Source organism: Equus caballus, chromosome 3 (genome assembly GCF_041296265.1).
Source record: "Equus caballus isolate H_3958 breed thoroughbred chromosome 3, TB-T2T, whole genome shotgun sequence".
Taxonomy (NCBI): domain Eukaryota; kingdom Metazoa; phylum Chordata; class Mammalia; order Perissodactyla; family Equidae; genus Equus; species Equus caballus.
In genome coordinates, this window is record NC_091686.1 from 97,217,477 (window position 1) to 97,234,995 (window position 17,519).

At 35.1% G+C, this 17,519-nt stretch overlaps 1 long non-coding RNA gene across 1 annotated transcript in view; it reads left to right on the top strand.

Moving 5' to 3' along the window:
• Positions 1–17,060, top strand: part of LOC111772932 (uncharacterized) — a 39,019-nt gene extending 21,959 nt beyond the window's left edge. Inside the window, exons 3-4 of the long non-coding RNA XR_011436819.1 lie at positions 3,961–4,148; positions 16,966–17,060. This is a non-coding gene — a long non-coding RNA (uncharacterized lncRNA). The remainder of the gene's footprint in view (positions 1–3,960; positions 4,149–16,965) is intronic.
• Positions 17,061–17,519: the final 459 nt, after the last annotated feature.

Genomic DNA, 17,519 nt, shown 5'->3' on the forward strand with positions numbered 1-17,519 from the left:
CGTGGGTCGCTGCTACAGCATGGCTGATCAGTGGTGTAGGTCCATGCCCAGGATCCAAACCCATGCACCCAGGCTGCAGAGGGGGAGCAGGCCAAACTTAATTGCTATGCCACAGGGCTGGCTCCAAAATTAGATTATGTTTTTAATTGCCTAATACCAAATCTGTTTTATGTAACAAATAAATATACTATATTTCATACCATTTTGAAGCATTGGGCCTAACCTCCATATTCCATCTACTTAATAGTAGCAAAATAACAATAAATAAATAAATAAATAAATAAATAAATAAAAAGCTCGGTTTCCTTGAGAGTTTTGATTAAAAAAGAAAAGAGTTTCTCATTGCAAGCATCTCAGTGTGTGCCAGTGAGCTAACAAGGAAAGGAAGGATTCTATTGCTTCAGCTCTTAAGTCATTCATTTGGGATAGCATATGTATTAACAGTAGATGAGGGAAAATGAATTCAACAACTGTAAATAGAAGCAGCACAAGAGAATTTGTCACTATGCTTTACGTAATCCCTATAAAATTTTGCTTCTAGACAGAGGGTAAAGAAAAATATTCTCAATCTCATGGAAACAGAATTACATAAAGACTAGAAAATAGCTGTAATAACCTGAGTTCTCTCTTGCAATTATATTAGGTAAAACAATAATTTGGAAGTCCATTCATAGAGGATCTGAGAACCTGGATCAAATCACATGGTCTGGGAACCTCATTCTCTTCATCAAAGGACACAAAGCAACTATGAAAAAGCAAACTTCAAAAACAGTCATAGAAGGAAAACAGGGACAAGCAAAGGAAGAATATTTTGGAATGAAGTAAAATAGAATTTCATCATAATTTTAAAAAATTTAAATGTATGATATACAAATATTAAGTAAATGCATGTCAGAAATTATCAACATATTAATGAGGAAACTATGCAATTAAAAAAGCTATTGCAAAGAGTATTTTGAGTTTCTTGGTATTTACAGGCATCAGAAAACTGTTAAAATAAGATTGCCGGGTTGGATCTAAACTGTTTGATGTTCTTATTCAGGATAAAGTTATTTTACAGTTTGATGGAGGCAGTTCTATGTTAATCTCTGGAGATGATGGAATGTCTAGTTTTATTCTTGGCCAAAATAAGGCCTATGTTAGTAACTAATAATTTGTGATGTACAGTTTAAAATCTGGAACTCTCCTGGCAGCAAGGAGGGTTTGTTTACGAATGACTTTTACCTGGAGTAACAAGTTAGACAACTTGATTTGTAAAATGACCAGAGGAACATAAAATACCCTGCTGGGAACAACTGTCTAGAGCTCCCTGAAACCAAGATTCATTGCAAAAGTCTTGAACATTCCATCTGAAGATGAGGTACATCTTTGTGCAAATAAGAAAGACCTTGGGGAGCATGCGCCTTAATGTCTCTTGGACCTCTTCCAAAGGCTGCCTGAACTCCTTATCTCTTGCTGTCCTGTATTCTTTGCCTTTATTACAAGCCTTGAAAATACTCTGTAGTGTCTCATGAGCCCTTGATTATCGAAATCTTTGTATTATTTGCAATTTTACAGGACAACTATAAACAAATTGAAAACACAACAAAACAACATCACCAAAAAAATACATCCCTGATGTTATCTTTTCTATGGGAGAGGAACTCTTGCAACTCTACTAGATAAGATGTTCAACCTAACATTTGTGGTATCTTAGCTCCAATTGAATAAATAGCAAATAAAAATAGTAATAGAAATAGTAAATAATAAATAGAAATTAAATAAAAATATTCTTGCACAGAATTTAATAATCCTTGGGCTTGTTAAACAGTCTCTCAATATGACATTAAAGCACATGCTTTTAACCTTTTCCTTGTGTGATATTTTCATTGACTTTTCTTAACAATAATAAAAGTAAGTAAAGTGTATATGATCCCGTAGTTATACTATTTGCTAGTTTTATGATGTAGTGATGATGTTTCCTTATTCACTTCCTGGAAAGTGATACTTAAAGGACATAGTTAATAAGACTCTGGGCAATTTACCTAATCTGCTATGATTAATGATATCTCTGATATGGGTTGAGATCCTATATAGAAATTACACATTGCGCTGTGATAATCCGAATATCTTTTAGCACAAGTACATTTATTGTATTTGAACTGTTCAGATCGCTGCCATAGTATAAACAAGAAGTTTCTGAAATAAGGTGTCCTGATATTTTTTAGACATTGGAAATAATACAGTGAGCAAACTGGGCCTTCTGCTAGCCTACTCTACAGCTAGAGAGGAAAGGAAGAAAAGGAATAATGTGGAAGCTTAACGTGGAGTTAAAATTTTTTTTCATAGTTTGCTTGCATATTATATATATAGTACACTCACACACACATGTACATACACAATACATGTGGAAGTTTTATGTTTGTTTATTGCTTAATAAAATGTAACATTTAAGATGTAAGATATGTCTAATATATCTCCACATAACTTCCAATAATGTAAATTGAACACTGAAATAACACAAGCTAAGAATATAATTTACAAAGCAAAGGAAAGCTTAGATCATAAAGAAAATGATACTCCCAATGTGAGATATCTTTTTGAAATATGCTTTTCTTTTTTTTTTGCCAAGGAAGATAAACCCTGAGCTAACCTGCATGCCAATCTTCCTCTATTTTTTTAGTATGTAGGCTGCCAGCACAGATGGCTGCTAACAGAGTGGTGTAGGTCTGTGCCCAGGCACCAAACATGGGCCACCAAAGTGGAACACTCTGAACTTTACCACTAGGCCATGGGGGCTGGCCTTGAAATATACTATTTTAAAAGAACTTTTAAAGTTAATTTATACATAGCATTGATGAGAAGCGTTCTTCAACAATTCAGTTAGTTCCTAGAGGGAAATGTGATCTAATCACACAAAATCCTATATACATGTATATGCTGTAATGTTTTACTCTGATCCTCAGGGAATTGTATTTTAAATAATTTTAATATATGCTGCCATCCTTTGAATAAAAATGCAAAATATGAACTTTGACATAGGGGATTTTGAAGGTTATATTTTATTTCACAAGATATAGTTTGAAAGTAATTTCAAGTTTTTCCTTTATATAATTATGCTTATAAAAAGTGCTTATCAGAGCCAGCCTGATGGTATAGTAGTTAAGTTTGTGTGCTCTGCCTCAGTGGCCCAGGGTTCGTATGTTTAGATCCTGGGCATGGATGTCCACATGGCTCTTCAAACCACAATGTGGCAGTGTCCCACATACAAAATAGAAGAAGATTGCCACAGATATTAGCTCAGGGACAATCTTCCTCAAGGAAAAAGAGGAAGATTGGCAACAGATGTTAGTTCAGGGCCAACCTTCCTCACCAAAAAAATAAAAGTGCTTATCTCAAAATGTGTTATACTCTCAAAGAAATATGATATTATTTCCTTTTTGTTGCTTTTTTCTGACTTTTTTAGCCTTTGTAATTATGACTAGTTATTTCAGGAGTTTCCAGAATTTAACTACCCATTTTGTTGCTAATGGTTCATAGATCTAACAACCCATAGTTAACTTTGTTCTATCAAAAATATTTTTAAAGTGTTTGCATAAAAGCCTAGTCAGACATTTCTCACAGAATCAAAGATTGATTTTTAAAGTTTAATTTAAAGATAAATAGTTTATCTAGAAAATATATCCTATTTAAATTCTCTGGAGATTTTATTATGATAATTATAAAATCTGCTTTTTGTATATTCATCTCTAAAATTAAATTCTTTGTGATTAACAGAAAGTAATGTTCTGTAGGGTTTTCTAACTGTAACAACAATCAGGTCTCAAAGAATAAAGTGCCTCATTAAAGCTAAAATATAATGATCACCTGAGTATTTTTCCAACAGACTAATTTTGCTTTACAGCTATAACTTTACCACATTTATTGCAATATCTTTATCACATAATAAAAAGTAAGTATTTAGGTGCTTATCACTGACAGGTTGAGAAACCAGCACGAGCTCCTATTCCAATCATGGTGATGTTCCAGAGGTCGGAGGAAAAAGACTATGAAGGGTTACAGTAAAACCAGATGGAAACACCTAAGGAAAGAGAAGCTCTTTGACCTGATGAGGAAAGGAAATGCCAAAGTCGAGGAGGATCAGTCTTCAGATTTGAGGGGCAAATAAGGTAATAGGTGAAAACTTGAGAATTGTTTGTTTGCTCATTGACACATTTTCCTGAGCAAATGGTTGTCCACTAGCCACAGCAGGCCAGAAAATTAATACTACCAGAGCCACATTGCAGGTTACATGTGAATGACCCTAATTCCCAGTCACCTGGGACGTGGAGTCAACAATTACAGGGAAAGGCGGGTCTGAGAGTATCCCTGTCCTTCGCCTGTCCTCAACTTCCCAGCGCTGTATGGCTACAACATAGAAGGAGAGTTTTCAGAGGGGAGCAGAGTAAGAGGAAAAGCAGAAAGAAGTAACTCGAAGGTCAACCTTCTGATGCTTCCCCAAGTACGCTCTATTAACAAAAACAAACAAAAAACCTCATATCTTCATAAAAATTGAGCTCATAGGCAAAGAAACAGACTTCATTCTGGTTTTAGTATGGTAATATAAGTCTAAAAGGAACATATCATTCCAACTAATGACAACTTAAAACTTAGGACAAACTATAACAGGCTGTTAAATGTAAGCAAAATCTGGCAGATTTTGTAGGAAAGTCAACTCTCAAGAGGAAAAGTTTTCCTTTTTTTTCATTTTTGTTTTTAAATCCTGGGCTCAGCTCTTTAATGGCTATTTCCTTAAAAAAAAGAAACAGATTAATTGAGGTATCATTGATATAAAAGAAGTGCACATATTTAATGTGTATGATTTGTTGAGTTTGAACATATGCAAACACCCGTGATACCATCACCACAATCAAGGTAATAGACACATCCAACATCTCCTAGAGTTTCCTGTGTCCTTTGCTTTTTGTTTGTGTTTGGGTGTGACCACTTAACCTGAGATCTACAATCTTAACAGATTTTGAAGTGCACAATACCATATACTACAGGCACAATGTTGTACAGCACCTCTCCAGAACTTATTCATCTTGCAAAGCTGAAACTTTATACCCATAGGAACAATTCGTCATTTCCACCATTCCCTAGGATGTGGCAACCAGAATTGCATCCTCTGTTTCTAACAGTTTGACTATTTTAGGTACCTCGAATAAATGGAATTATGGAGTATTTATGTTTCTGTATATTACTTGTTTCACTTGACATAATGTCCTCCAGGGTTGTCCATATTGTTGGGAAGGACATGATTTCCTTGTTTTTTTTGTAAGGCTGATTAATATTCCATTGTACACATATACCAGCTTATCTTTATCCATTTGTCTGTTGATGAGTTGTTTTCATATCTTGGCTACTGTGACTAGTGCTGCAATGAACATCGGTGTGCAGATATTTCTTCAAGAACCTGATTTCAATCCTTGGGATTTGTGCCCAGGAGTGGGATTACTGGACCATATGGTAGTTCTATTTTTAATTTTTTGAGGAATATCCATATAGTTTTTCATAGCTGCTGTACCATTTTATGTTCCCAACAACAATGTACAACGGTTCCAATTTCTCCACAATCTTGTCAACACTTCTTATCTTTTGTTTTTCTAATAATAGCTATCCAAGCAGGTATGAAGTGAGATAATATAGCTTTAATTTTCATTTCCCTGATACTTAATGATGTTGCACGTCTTTTGACTATTTGTATGTCTTCTTTGAAGAAATGTCTGATGTACACTGAAGACTACAAAACTTTGATGAAAGAAACTAAAGGAGACACAAATAAATGGAAAGATGTCCTGTGATCAGGCATTGGAAGAATTAGTATTGTTAAAATGTTCATACTACCCAAAGCAATCTATAGATTCAAAGATATCTCTATCAAAATTTGAAAACTATTTTTTATATAAATAGAAAATACAATAGTAAAATTCATATGGAACCATGAAAATCGTAGAATAGCCAAAATGATCTTAAGCAAGAAGAACAAAGCTGGAGGCATCACACTTTGGGATTTCAAAATGTATTACACAGCTACAGAAATTAAAACAGTGTGATTCTGGCCTAAAGACAGACATATAGACCAGGAGAACAGAATTGAGATCTCAGAAATAAACCCACACATACACGATCAACTAATCTTTAACAAGGGAACCAAGAAGACACGATGGGGAAAGGATACTCTCTTCAATGAAAGATGTTGGGAAAACTGGATGTCCACTTGCAAAAAAATGGAATTGGACCCCAACCTTATACCATAGATAAAAACCAACTCAAAATAGATGAAAGACTTAAACGTAAGACTTGAATCTGTAAAACTTCTGGAAGAAAACACAATGGGGAGTCTTCTTGACATTAGTCTTGGCAATGATCTCATGGCTATAACACCCAAAGTAAAAGCAAAAAAAGTAAAAATAGGAAAGGGGCACTACACCAAACTAAGAATCTTCTGCACAGAAAAGGAAAAAAGTTACAATGTAAAGGCAACTTATGGAATCAGAGAAAATATTTGCAAACCATATACCTGATAAAGCATTAATTTCCCAAATATATAAGGAACTCCTACAATCAATAACACAAAACAAAAACCAAAAAATACATAATGAAAAAGCGGACAAAGGACCTAGCCATTTCCATTTTTGAAAAATCTTCTTGTTTTTCTGGTATGATAGCCTTCAACTGTGGGAGCATGGTGGAGGTGGGAGAAAAGACATAAAATTCAAACATAAATCCATCTATCTGAGTGAGGAATAGAAGGCCTTCCGTGCTGAAGAGCCCTGGGAGAATCACAGAAGGAAGAGTACTTGAGAAAATTTCCCAATTTTGCGTATGAAACCATACAAATCTGAGCATCACTCCTGAAGTACATGTGCACAGAACAAACCCAAAGCAACATGGCAAAGGATTTGAGAACTAAAGTGACATTTCAACCACCTGCACAAGTCTCAGATTCATACATCAGACTGACCCACAGCAGCATAGCAAAAGCTTACCTGATTGAACTGAGCTTTGAAACATAGCCCGCAGACAGAGAGACAAAGCTTATGGTCAGAAGCTCACTAAGTATACTGCCAGCCAATATCAAAACAACATAATTCTCCAGAACATTATAATGATAGCCGCAGCTTACACAATATAACAATGAAAATGTTCAGGATATTATCTTAAATTATATGATATAACAATGACCCAGGAAAATGCAACTCATCTTCAAGAAAAAAAATTAGCAAAAGTCAAACTCAAGAGGACCTAAATGTTGAAATTACTAGCAAAGAATTTTGCTATAACTATTGCTGTAACTGTGTTCAATGAGGTAATAAAAAACACACTTGAAATAAATGAAAAAATAGAAATTTTCAGGAGAGAGACCAAAATTATTTTAAAAATCCAAATGAAACTTTTAGAACTAAGTGCAGTATCTTAAATTTGAAAAATAAAATTAAAACATGAAAACTCACTTGATAGGCCAAATAACTGAGTGGAGATGACGGATAAAAGACTCAATGAAGTTGAAGATAAAAAGAGACAAAGGAAAAAATAGTAAAGTCTCAGGGGCTATTGAACAATACCAAAACATATAACATGTGTAAAATTAGAGTCTTGGAAAAAGAGAAGAAAAAAGAGAAAAATATTTGATTAAATAATGGCTGAAAACATTCTAAAATTAATGTTAGACATAAGTTTACAGATTCAAGAAGTTCAGCACACTCCAAACAGGGAAAACTCAAAGGAAACCATGCATAGCCACCTCACCCTGACTGCTATCAAACCAAAAGAAAGAGGGTAGTCTTGAAAGTGGCCAGAAAAAAATAAACCAAATACATACAGTTGAACAACAGCTTGAAGGACTGCTCAAGGAATTACTAAAAGAAATACAAAGAAATAATAGAAAAAATCAATAGATAAAATAAAATACTAACAATACTCAAATAATAAAAAAAACAGGAAATGAGAATCAAAGAAGTGAAAACAGAGGAGGCAAAAAAAGTAGTAAAATGGTAGACAAATCCAGTTATATTGATAATTAGATTGAATATTAATTTTTTAAGATTTTATTTTTCTAGAGCAGTTTTAGTGTCATAGCAAAATTGAGAAGAAGGTACAGAGACTTCAGATGTACCCCCTGTCCCCACACACACATAGCTTTCCCTATTATTAACATCCTCTGTCAGAGTGGAACATTGTTTGCAACTGATGAACCCACATCACAATCACTCAAAGTCTATAGTTTACATTAGGATTCACTCTCAGTGTTGTACATTCTGCAGGTTTGAGCAAATGTATAATGACACATATCCATCATTACAGTATCACACAGAGTACTTTCACTGCCCTAAAAATCCTTTGTGCTGTGCCTATTCATCTCTCCTCCCCTGAACCCCTGGCAACCACTGATCTTTTTATTACCTTCACAGTTTTGTCTTTTCCAGACTGTCATAGATTTGGAATCATACAGTGTCTAGTCTTTTCAGATTGACTTCTTTCACTTAGTGATATGCCTTTACGGCTTTTCCATGTCTTTTCACGGCTTGTTAACTCATTTCTTTTTAGCACTGAATAATATTGCAGTGTCTGAGTGTACCACCGTTTATCTATTCACCCAATGAAGAACATCTTGATTGCTTCCAAGTTCTGGCCATTATGAAAAAAAGGTGCCATAAACATCTGTGTTCAGGTTTTCGTGCGGACGTAAATTTTCAATTTCTTCCGGTAAATACCAAGGAGTGCAATTGCTGGATCACATGGTAAAAGTATGTGTAGTTTGGAAGAATCTGCCACACTGCCTTCCAAAGTGGCTTTTTCACTTTACCTTCCCACCAGCAATGAACGAGAGTTGCTGTGTTGCTGCAGATCCTTGTCAGCATTTGATGTTATGAGTCTTCTGAATCTTTGTCATTCTAACAGGTGTGTAGTGAAATATTACTGTTCTAGACATCACAAATAAAAGCAGAAATTGACAGAGTGGATACAAAACATGATTCAATGTTACTACCTACCAGAGACTCACAAGATAGTTTGAGGACCCACATCTTGATTTATAAATAACATTGCTAACATAAAAGAATCAAGATTCCATTTCCGGGGTGATGTAGCCACCCTGCCAAAGCAGCAGGAACACCCATCCAAAATTTGGTTTGGGTGTTGAGACCAATATCATACAAACAAGAGAGTAGGAAAAGGTTTATTAGTCAGATTGAGGCTGTCTGGAATATCAGGGCAGGATCACCAAGGCAGTCCAAACCTGGAGTGAGGGAGCAAGGAAAGGGACTGGTTTGAAGCTTTTAATGTGGTGAGAAGGGAAAGGCTAGGATGAGCATTCCTGAGTGTGGGAAGGGGCTTGTGTGGTTTAAATGTCCCACCAAGACCGAAGGAAGGAGAGACCAGGCTTCCTGATCAGCTCACCCAAATGTTAGAGAGGAGACATCACCCCTTAAAAGCTCAAAAGTTGTCAGCAGTCAAACATCAAAACATGGAGTTAGACTCTTGATTACAGTTCACCTTGATGACTACAATGTGACATTTTTCATGTAATGAAGCTTGAACTTGATCAAATAGCCATTATGGTGCTCTATGAGTCCTGCAGCCTGAAGATGGTAAAGAAGGCAAAAGTTGGGGCTGGCCCGGTGGCACAGCAGTTCAGCGCACATATTCCGCTTTGGCGGCCTGGGGTTTGCCGGTTCAGATCCCGGGTGTGGACGTGGCACCGCTTGGCAAAGCCACGCTGTGGTAGGCATCCCACGTATAAAGCAGAGGAAGATGGGCATGGATGTTAGCTCAGAGCGAGTCTTCCTCAGCAAAAAAGAGGAGGATTGGCAGATGTTAGCTCAGGGCTAATCTTCCTCGAAAAAAAAAAAGGTGAAAGTTGGATTGAATGCCTTATTAAGGAGTCCAGCATTGTATATTTTGAGAAGTGAAGTGAAGGCTTTCGGCACTATCAGTAGTGTCTGGAACTCCTCAAAATGCTAGCGTCATAAAAAACAATAAAAGGCAGGAAGAATGTCCTAAATTAAAAGAGACTAAAGATATATGTCAATTCATTGTTCTTGTTTATATATGGGATATGTATATATATGAATTGTATATGTATACGAATTTGAGAGAGCAATTGATATTACACTACATATTATTTTATCAATAAAATATTATTGGATATGATATTTGTGGAGCAGTAGGAACATGTCCTTAGGAAACACACTGAAATATTTAAGGGTGAAATATCTTGATGCCCGCAACATTTTGTAAATGTATTTTAAAAAAATTCATACACATACATATGCAAAAAGAGGGAGAGATGGTGGAAATGAAGGTGGTAAAATATTAAAAATTAGTAATTCTAGTTAAAGGGCATATGGTATTTATTGTTTTATTCTTTCAACTTTTTTGTAGGTTTGAAATTTTGTAAATAAAATGTTGAGTAAAATTTGCTTTACATGAAACTTTATATTAATTTATAAAAAGAATATACAAGATATATGCTGAAAGATTTTGAAATTAACAAATCTTTAAAAAAACTAGATTATAAGGAGCAAGAGTGGCAGTATGGAGACAGTTAAGAAGCTTCTGCAATCATTCAAGTGAGAGAAGAAATGGCAGGTGAACAGAAGTATAGGGAATGAGAATGACTTGGCTTGAGGGTATATTTTAAAAGTACAGACTCTGTGCTTGTTAAATGACTGAACATAGATGAGCGAGAGAGGCTAGAGGCATCAAAGATGCGTCAAAACTATGGGGCGAACAAGGTGTCAATTCAGAGAAGGAATATTGAAAACTTTGACCTGAATATTGGAAACTCTTGCAGAGAAGACTCATAGGGAATTATGTATATGAATCTGAAGATCGCAATAGATAGATGGGTTGAATCAAAGATTAGTTTGAATCATCAAACTATGTTAGAACTCTGGGACTAGCTGATACAAAGTTAACTGTTATTAACGCTGACTGTTCTTAGATTCACTTAAGTAATTTTATTTTATTTTTTTTTGGAGGAAGGTTAGCCCTGAGCTAACATTTGCCACCAATCCTCTTCTTTTTGCTGAGGAAGACTGGCCCTGAGCTAACATCCATGCCCTTCTCCCTCTACTTTAAAGATTTTATTTTTTTCCTTTTTCTCCCCAAAGCCCCCCGGTACATAGTTGTGTATTCTTCGTTGTGGGTTCTTCTAGTTGTGGCATGTGGGACGCCGCCTCAGCGTGGTCTGATGAGCAGTGCCATGTCCGCGCCCAGGATTCGAACTAACGAAACACTGGGCCACCTGCAGCGGAGCGCGCGAACTTAACCACTTGGCCACGGGGCCAGCCCCTCTTCCTCTACTTTATATGTGGGACGCCTGCCACAGCATGGCTTGATGAGCAGTGCATAGGTCCCTGGGTCGGGATCCCAACTGACAAACCCCGGGCCACTGAAGCAGGGTGTGCAATCATAACTGCTAGGCCACTAGGCCAGCCCACACTTAAGTAATTTTAAAGTATATTTATATTCAAACTCTACACCAAACCAATTAAATTAGAATCTATGGGGATAGGGACCAGGCATTTTAATTTTTTTTCCAGCTTTATCAAGATATAATTCTCATATGACATTATATAAGTTGAATATGTAAATGTTGATTTGATACATTTATGTACTGAAAAATGATTGCCACCACAGTATTAGCTACCACCTCTGTCCCTTCTCACAGTTACTGTTTCTTTTTTGTGGTAAGAAAGTTTAAGATTTACTCTCTCAGCAACATTCAAGTATATGATGCAACATTATTAGCTATAAAGCTCTTTGGGTGGTGTGCTTATGTAGTCCTGGTTGGAAAACTACTGACCTAGATAGAGGGTATAATAAGAGAAAATATCTGAAGTCTGTGTCCTAAGGTGCACCAGTAATTACAAGTTTAGCAGGGGGAGAGAAACCAATAAAGAGTAGTGCCAGGAGGAGTTAGCAAAGGTGGGAAGAAAATCAGGAAAATGTGATAATCCAGAAGCCAACGGAAGAAAGAATGCTGAAAATATTTCTGAAAGACTGAGTGAAATGGACTAAGACATTTTACCATGATTGAATGAAGTGAAAATCCTTGGTTACTCCAACAGAAGTGCTTGCTAAGGGGTTTTTGATTGGAGTGGAGGGGAATATATGTCTGATTGGAGTGGGTTGTAGAGAAGAGGAGAAAAAAGTTGAGAAAGCAAATAATGAAGAATGCATTTGGCTTCATGTCTTTTCCATGAAGAAGAACAAAGAAACAAGGCGGTAGCCCCTGGGAAGTGGAGCTATTGCAGTGATATTTTATTTTTTTTCATGGTAGATGTTTTAACATGTTTATTTTCTGGTGAAAATGCAGCTAATAGCAGGAATGTTGTTTGCATCTTGGAGAACTCCCAGGATACATTACAGAAGTGTAGCGGATGGCCTTGGGAAGAGGAGAGCTCTTCTCTTGGTAAAGAAAGAATGTCAGAGTACATGGGTACATGTGAAGGAGCGATGATAGGTTGCATAATGGATATATGGTGTAGTTCTTATCCTATTGTTTCTACTTTCTGAATGAAACGACAAACAAGACTTAGCAAAGGAGAAAAGAAAGGAGAGTTTTTAGGTGAAATTCTCACCTCAGAGAATGGGATTTAGCAAATTTAACTGGAAAATATAGTGGGACTCCTGACCATTGCTAAGTGCCCAGTAAACAAGTCATAATCTTTTCTCCAATCATCTTAAATGATACACAGGGAGTTGTAATCAAGGTTAGGATTTTAAGAAGTGGGCAGTATGGAGGTAGGGCAGAGATAGTGGTTGATGGGTTGCATAGTATGTGAGAGTGTTATAATAATGAACAATGAAATCTCCTCTAGATTAGGAGGTAAGATATCAGGGGAGTAATAGGGAATAAGAGAAGAGACAATGAACTAAATTTCTTGATGTGTTGAAGAATTTTGACATGGGAAGGTAGAATAGAGCAAGTGAGTTAGGAAACAATGACTGGAGTGTGATGTTTGAAAATAAGAATTTTAGACGTGATGAAGTTAATGCTAACGTGAACGAGCAATATCTAGAATATGACTATGGGAGTGAGTAGCCGAGGTGTAGTAGGAAAGGGAAAAGTGTTTGGAAAATTATATTCTGAAAATAGAAGAAAAATTATTGCATTTTATGTTTTAAATTTGGAAGTATAGGCAGAAGGATAGACATATAGATGAACAGATCAAAATTGAGAGTCCAGAAATAAAATCTCACAGAATGGTAAATTGATTTCTGACAAGGAGACCAAGACAATTCAATGAGTGAAATGGAATAGTCTTTTCAACAAGTGGTGCTTGAACTACTGGATATCTACAATGAAGTTGGACTGTTTCCTCACACTTACATTAAAAACAACTCAAAATGGGGGCAGGCCCCTGGCCTAATGGTTAAGTTCAGTGCGTTCCACTTCGGCAGCCCGGGTTCGGTTCCCAGGTGTGGACTTACACCACTCTCGGCAGCCACGCTGTGGCAGCAAGTCAGACACCAAATAGAGGAAGACTGGCGCAGATGTTAGCTCAGGGAGACTCTTCCTCAGCAAAAACAAACAAATAAACAAACAAAAAACCCTTCAAAATGGATCATACATCTAAATATAACAGCTAAAACTATAAAATACTTAGAAGAAACATAGGAGTAAATCTTCATGACCTTGGATTAGACAAAGATTTCTTAAATATGAAACAAAAATCACAGTGACAAAAAAAAGTAGATAAATTGGACTTCATCAAAATGATAAACTTTGTACTACAAAGTATACCTTAATGAAAGAGAATGACAGTGAACGATATTATGAAAGTGAAAGACAACCACCAGAATGGGAGAATACATTTGCTAATCATACATTTGATAAGGGACTTATATCCAGTATGTTTAAAGAAATTTTACAACTTAATAATAAAAAGATAAATAGAATTTTAAAAAAGGAAACAATCTGAATTGCCATTTCTCTAAAGGAATTAGACAAATGGACATTAAACAAATGAAAAGATGATTAACATCTTTAGAAAAACGCAAATCAGAGTCACAATGTGATAGCATTTCATAGCCACTAATCTGTGTATAACAAAAAAGACAGTAACAAGTGTTCATAAGAATGCGGAGAAATTGAAACTCTCATACTTTCTGGTGGGAATGTAAAATAGCGCAGTTACTTTGGAAAACAGTTTGGGAGTTCCTCAAAACATTAAACATAGAATTAACATGGGACTCAGCAATTGCACTCCCAGGTCAATATCTATGAGAAATGAAAGTATGTCCACACGAAAACTTGTACATTAATGTTCATAGCATCTTTCTTTATAATAGCCGGAAATCGAAACAGCCAAAATGTCCATCAACTGATGAATGGATAAATGCAATATGGCATATTAATACAATGCTCACGACAACATGGATGAACCTTGAAAACTTTTTTCTAAGTGAAATAATCTAATCACAAAAGATCACATTTTATGATTCCATTTACCTGAAATGCTCAATATAAGTAAATCTGTAGAGACAGAAAACATATTAGTGGTTGCCTAGGGCTTAGGGTTGGGGGAAATTGGTGGAGTGACCACTGCTGGGCACAGAGTTTCTTTTTGGCATGATGAAATGTTCTAATATTGATTGTAGCAATGAGACACAACTCTATGAACATATGAGAAACCATCGAATTATACTCTTTAAATAGATGAATTGTATGGTATATGAATTATATATTAATATTTGTTTAATAATAAATACAACGAGGGAGCCAGCCTAGTGGTGTAGTGGTTAAGGTCGTGTGCATCTCTTTGTTGGACCAGGGTTCGCAGGTTCAGATCCCAGGTGTGGACCTACACACTGCTCATCAAAATCGAGGAAGATTGGCACAGATGTTAGCTCAGGGCCAGTCTTCCTCACACACACACCAGAAAAAAAGCCCAAAAGCAAACAAAAAAAAGCAGAAGTGTGTGGGTGTGATGCAAATTATTCAGTCTAATGAATTCAGTCTGGTACGAATATGACAACGTGGACTCCATGCCATAACTTAAGAGGTCTGTGAGTTTCAGTTTTTCATGGCTTGGAATCAAGGGCTTTCTAGTTATACTTCAATGGAAACACGCTTCAAGTTCCAAACATTAATATTCCTTATTGGCATTTGGAAGACAATTGATTTTTCAATGTACTACCATTCATACTATGATTTTTGTCACTGATCTTCCAGGGCAACCTATATAATAGACAGCACTCAAATCCAAGATTTAGCAATATTAAGTCATTTCTTGAATGAATAAATACATATTTATGCTTCATGATTTCCTTTGTAGTACTTTGAAATATAGGTTCACAGAGTTGAACTGAAACTAGATCATTTTTATCAGGCTTCATAATGGAGGTAGATAAATCATCTGTATAGCACCTTTGACAGCAGTAATTTTTTTCAATAATTTGATGTAATACACTAATTTAAGAAGCAGCATATCCATTGCTAGAAATCTCTACATATTTAATTTCTCCTTATACTGAAGCCACTGTGCTCCTGTACTGTTCATACAAGCCGCTTCTATCTGCCGTCTAAAGCAAAAAGCACGTGTCTACTCTCAGTTCTAAAATAGAAAGCCTCAAATATTTGCAGGCAAATAAAAAATGCCTTTCCTTAGTTTTTGGTTTTCTGGAGTAAACACATCATTTAAAAATATTTTTCACGTAAATTGATTTTTATATGTCTGAATGTTAGAGTTCCTTTGACTATATTCACTTGTTTATTAATTCATTTTCTCATTTATTAGGTAATCTATTCATCTATTCCACTATACATTCATCCTGATGGCCAGCCATCCTATATGCATTGACTTAGCTTCTATAAAAATCCAGGTTAAGTGAACAGACATGCTAATTAAAGGGAGCATAAGATGCATAATCCACAACATTTTCCTTCAAGTAAAGCAGCTGCTTAATGAGTGATTTCTGGTCTCAGATTGCTTTCCTTAGAATATTTTCATATTGACATTCAAATGTTTGTCAGCTTCTACTGCTGAGTAATTATGTGATTAGAGTTAATACGCATTTATGAATTAATTAGGGAGAAATTTTAGGCTGAATATAGACAAATATAATGAATTAATAAAATTCATCAAACCATTATAAGTCATACAGTTGGAATAAAAAACCATAAATATCTATGAACTTAACCATCTTAAAAAAATCGTTTTCTGATTTCTGCATAGTCTATGTTTCTGCTATTGTTTGCTTACATGTGATGACTTAGTTTTACTTTTCTTCATTTTGACGATGGAAAATTTCAAGCAAATATAAAAATGAAATAGTATAACAAATTCCCATGTATCTATTATTTAGCTTTAATAATTGTCAACTCACGACTAACACAATTTCATCTATATCTTGCCCTCTACACCCTCTCATATCGTATCATTTCGTTCATAAATTTTTCAGTAGGTACCTCTAAAAGTCAATAACTTTAAAAAAGAAACAACAATAACATTGTCATAATTTAAAAGTAATGATACCTTAATATCATAAAATCTTTTGCTCAAATATGCATTTGTGTTATAAATGTCAAATGTTTTCTTGGTTACGATTTTTTTGTTTAATCAGGGTAAAAATAAAGTCTACAACTTGCTCTTGGTTCATAAATCTCTTTAGGCTCATTTAACGCATGACTTCCTCCTCTATTTCTCATGTTTTTCTTTTTTCTTATAATTTATTTGATGAAGAAACCCTGTTACTTCTCATATGGTGTTACCACAAACTCTTGTTCTTTTGTTTCCTATAAATTATAGTTGCTTAATATTTGATTCTGATATTTCAAGGCATATAGTTATTATGACATCTATAAATAAACTTAAATGTATATATGATATATGCACTCTATTTAAAATATATTTAAATTGGGGTATAATGTCCCAAGTTGATTCTCTAATTGAAATAATTACCTTTTGTCCATCATTGAATTTTTTTCCATAGCTCTGTGGTTCTCAATTATTTAAAAACATAAAAAAGAGCACACACTTGAAGAAAAAGGATGACTGAAAACACGGCAACTGCATTTCAATTCCCTAGTGAGTAATATGTTGCAATAATTTACATATATGTACATTTACTCATCTTCTAATTAAGTTTTCTGATAAGCAAAGAAATACATTGCACTCTTTTCTGTTTAATTATAAATACTTGGGAATTTAAATAGATCTTTTGCAAAGTAATCTCCCTGATTTAACCTGAAATGATTCGCAGTAGACAATAAAATTTGGAGAAAACTTTTCTAGCTTCTAATGTAATTACATCCATATTATGAAAATACTATTAACTCAAGGGATTATCACTGATCAGAATCTTAGGAAACTCAGTTGAACATTTTTATTTAAAATGACCTTTATTCTGGCAAATAATGACAGGTAAACAGGTTATTATTAATTACACAAAAAACCTTAAAGCAACATTAAAGGAAAGTTTAAAATAAATCACCCCTAGTTCCACTATTCAATCAAACATTTTTGTTAATTTTTTTCCAAGTTTTC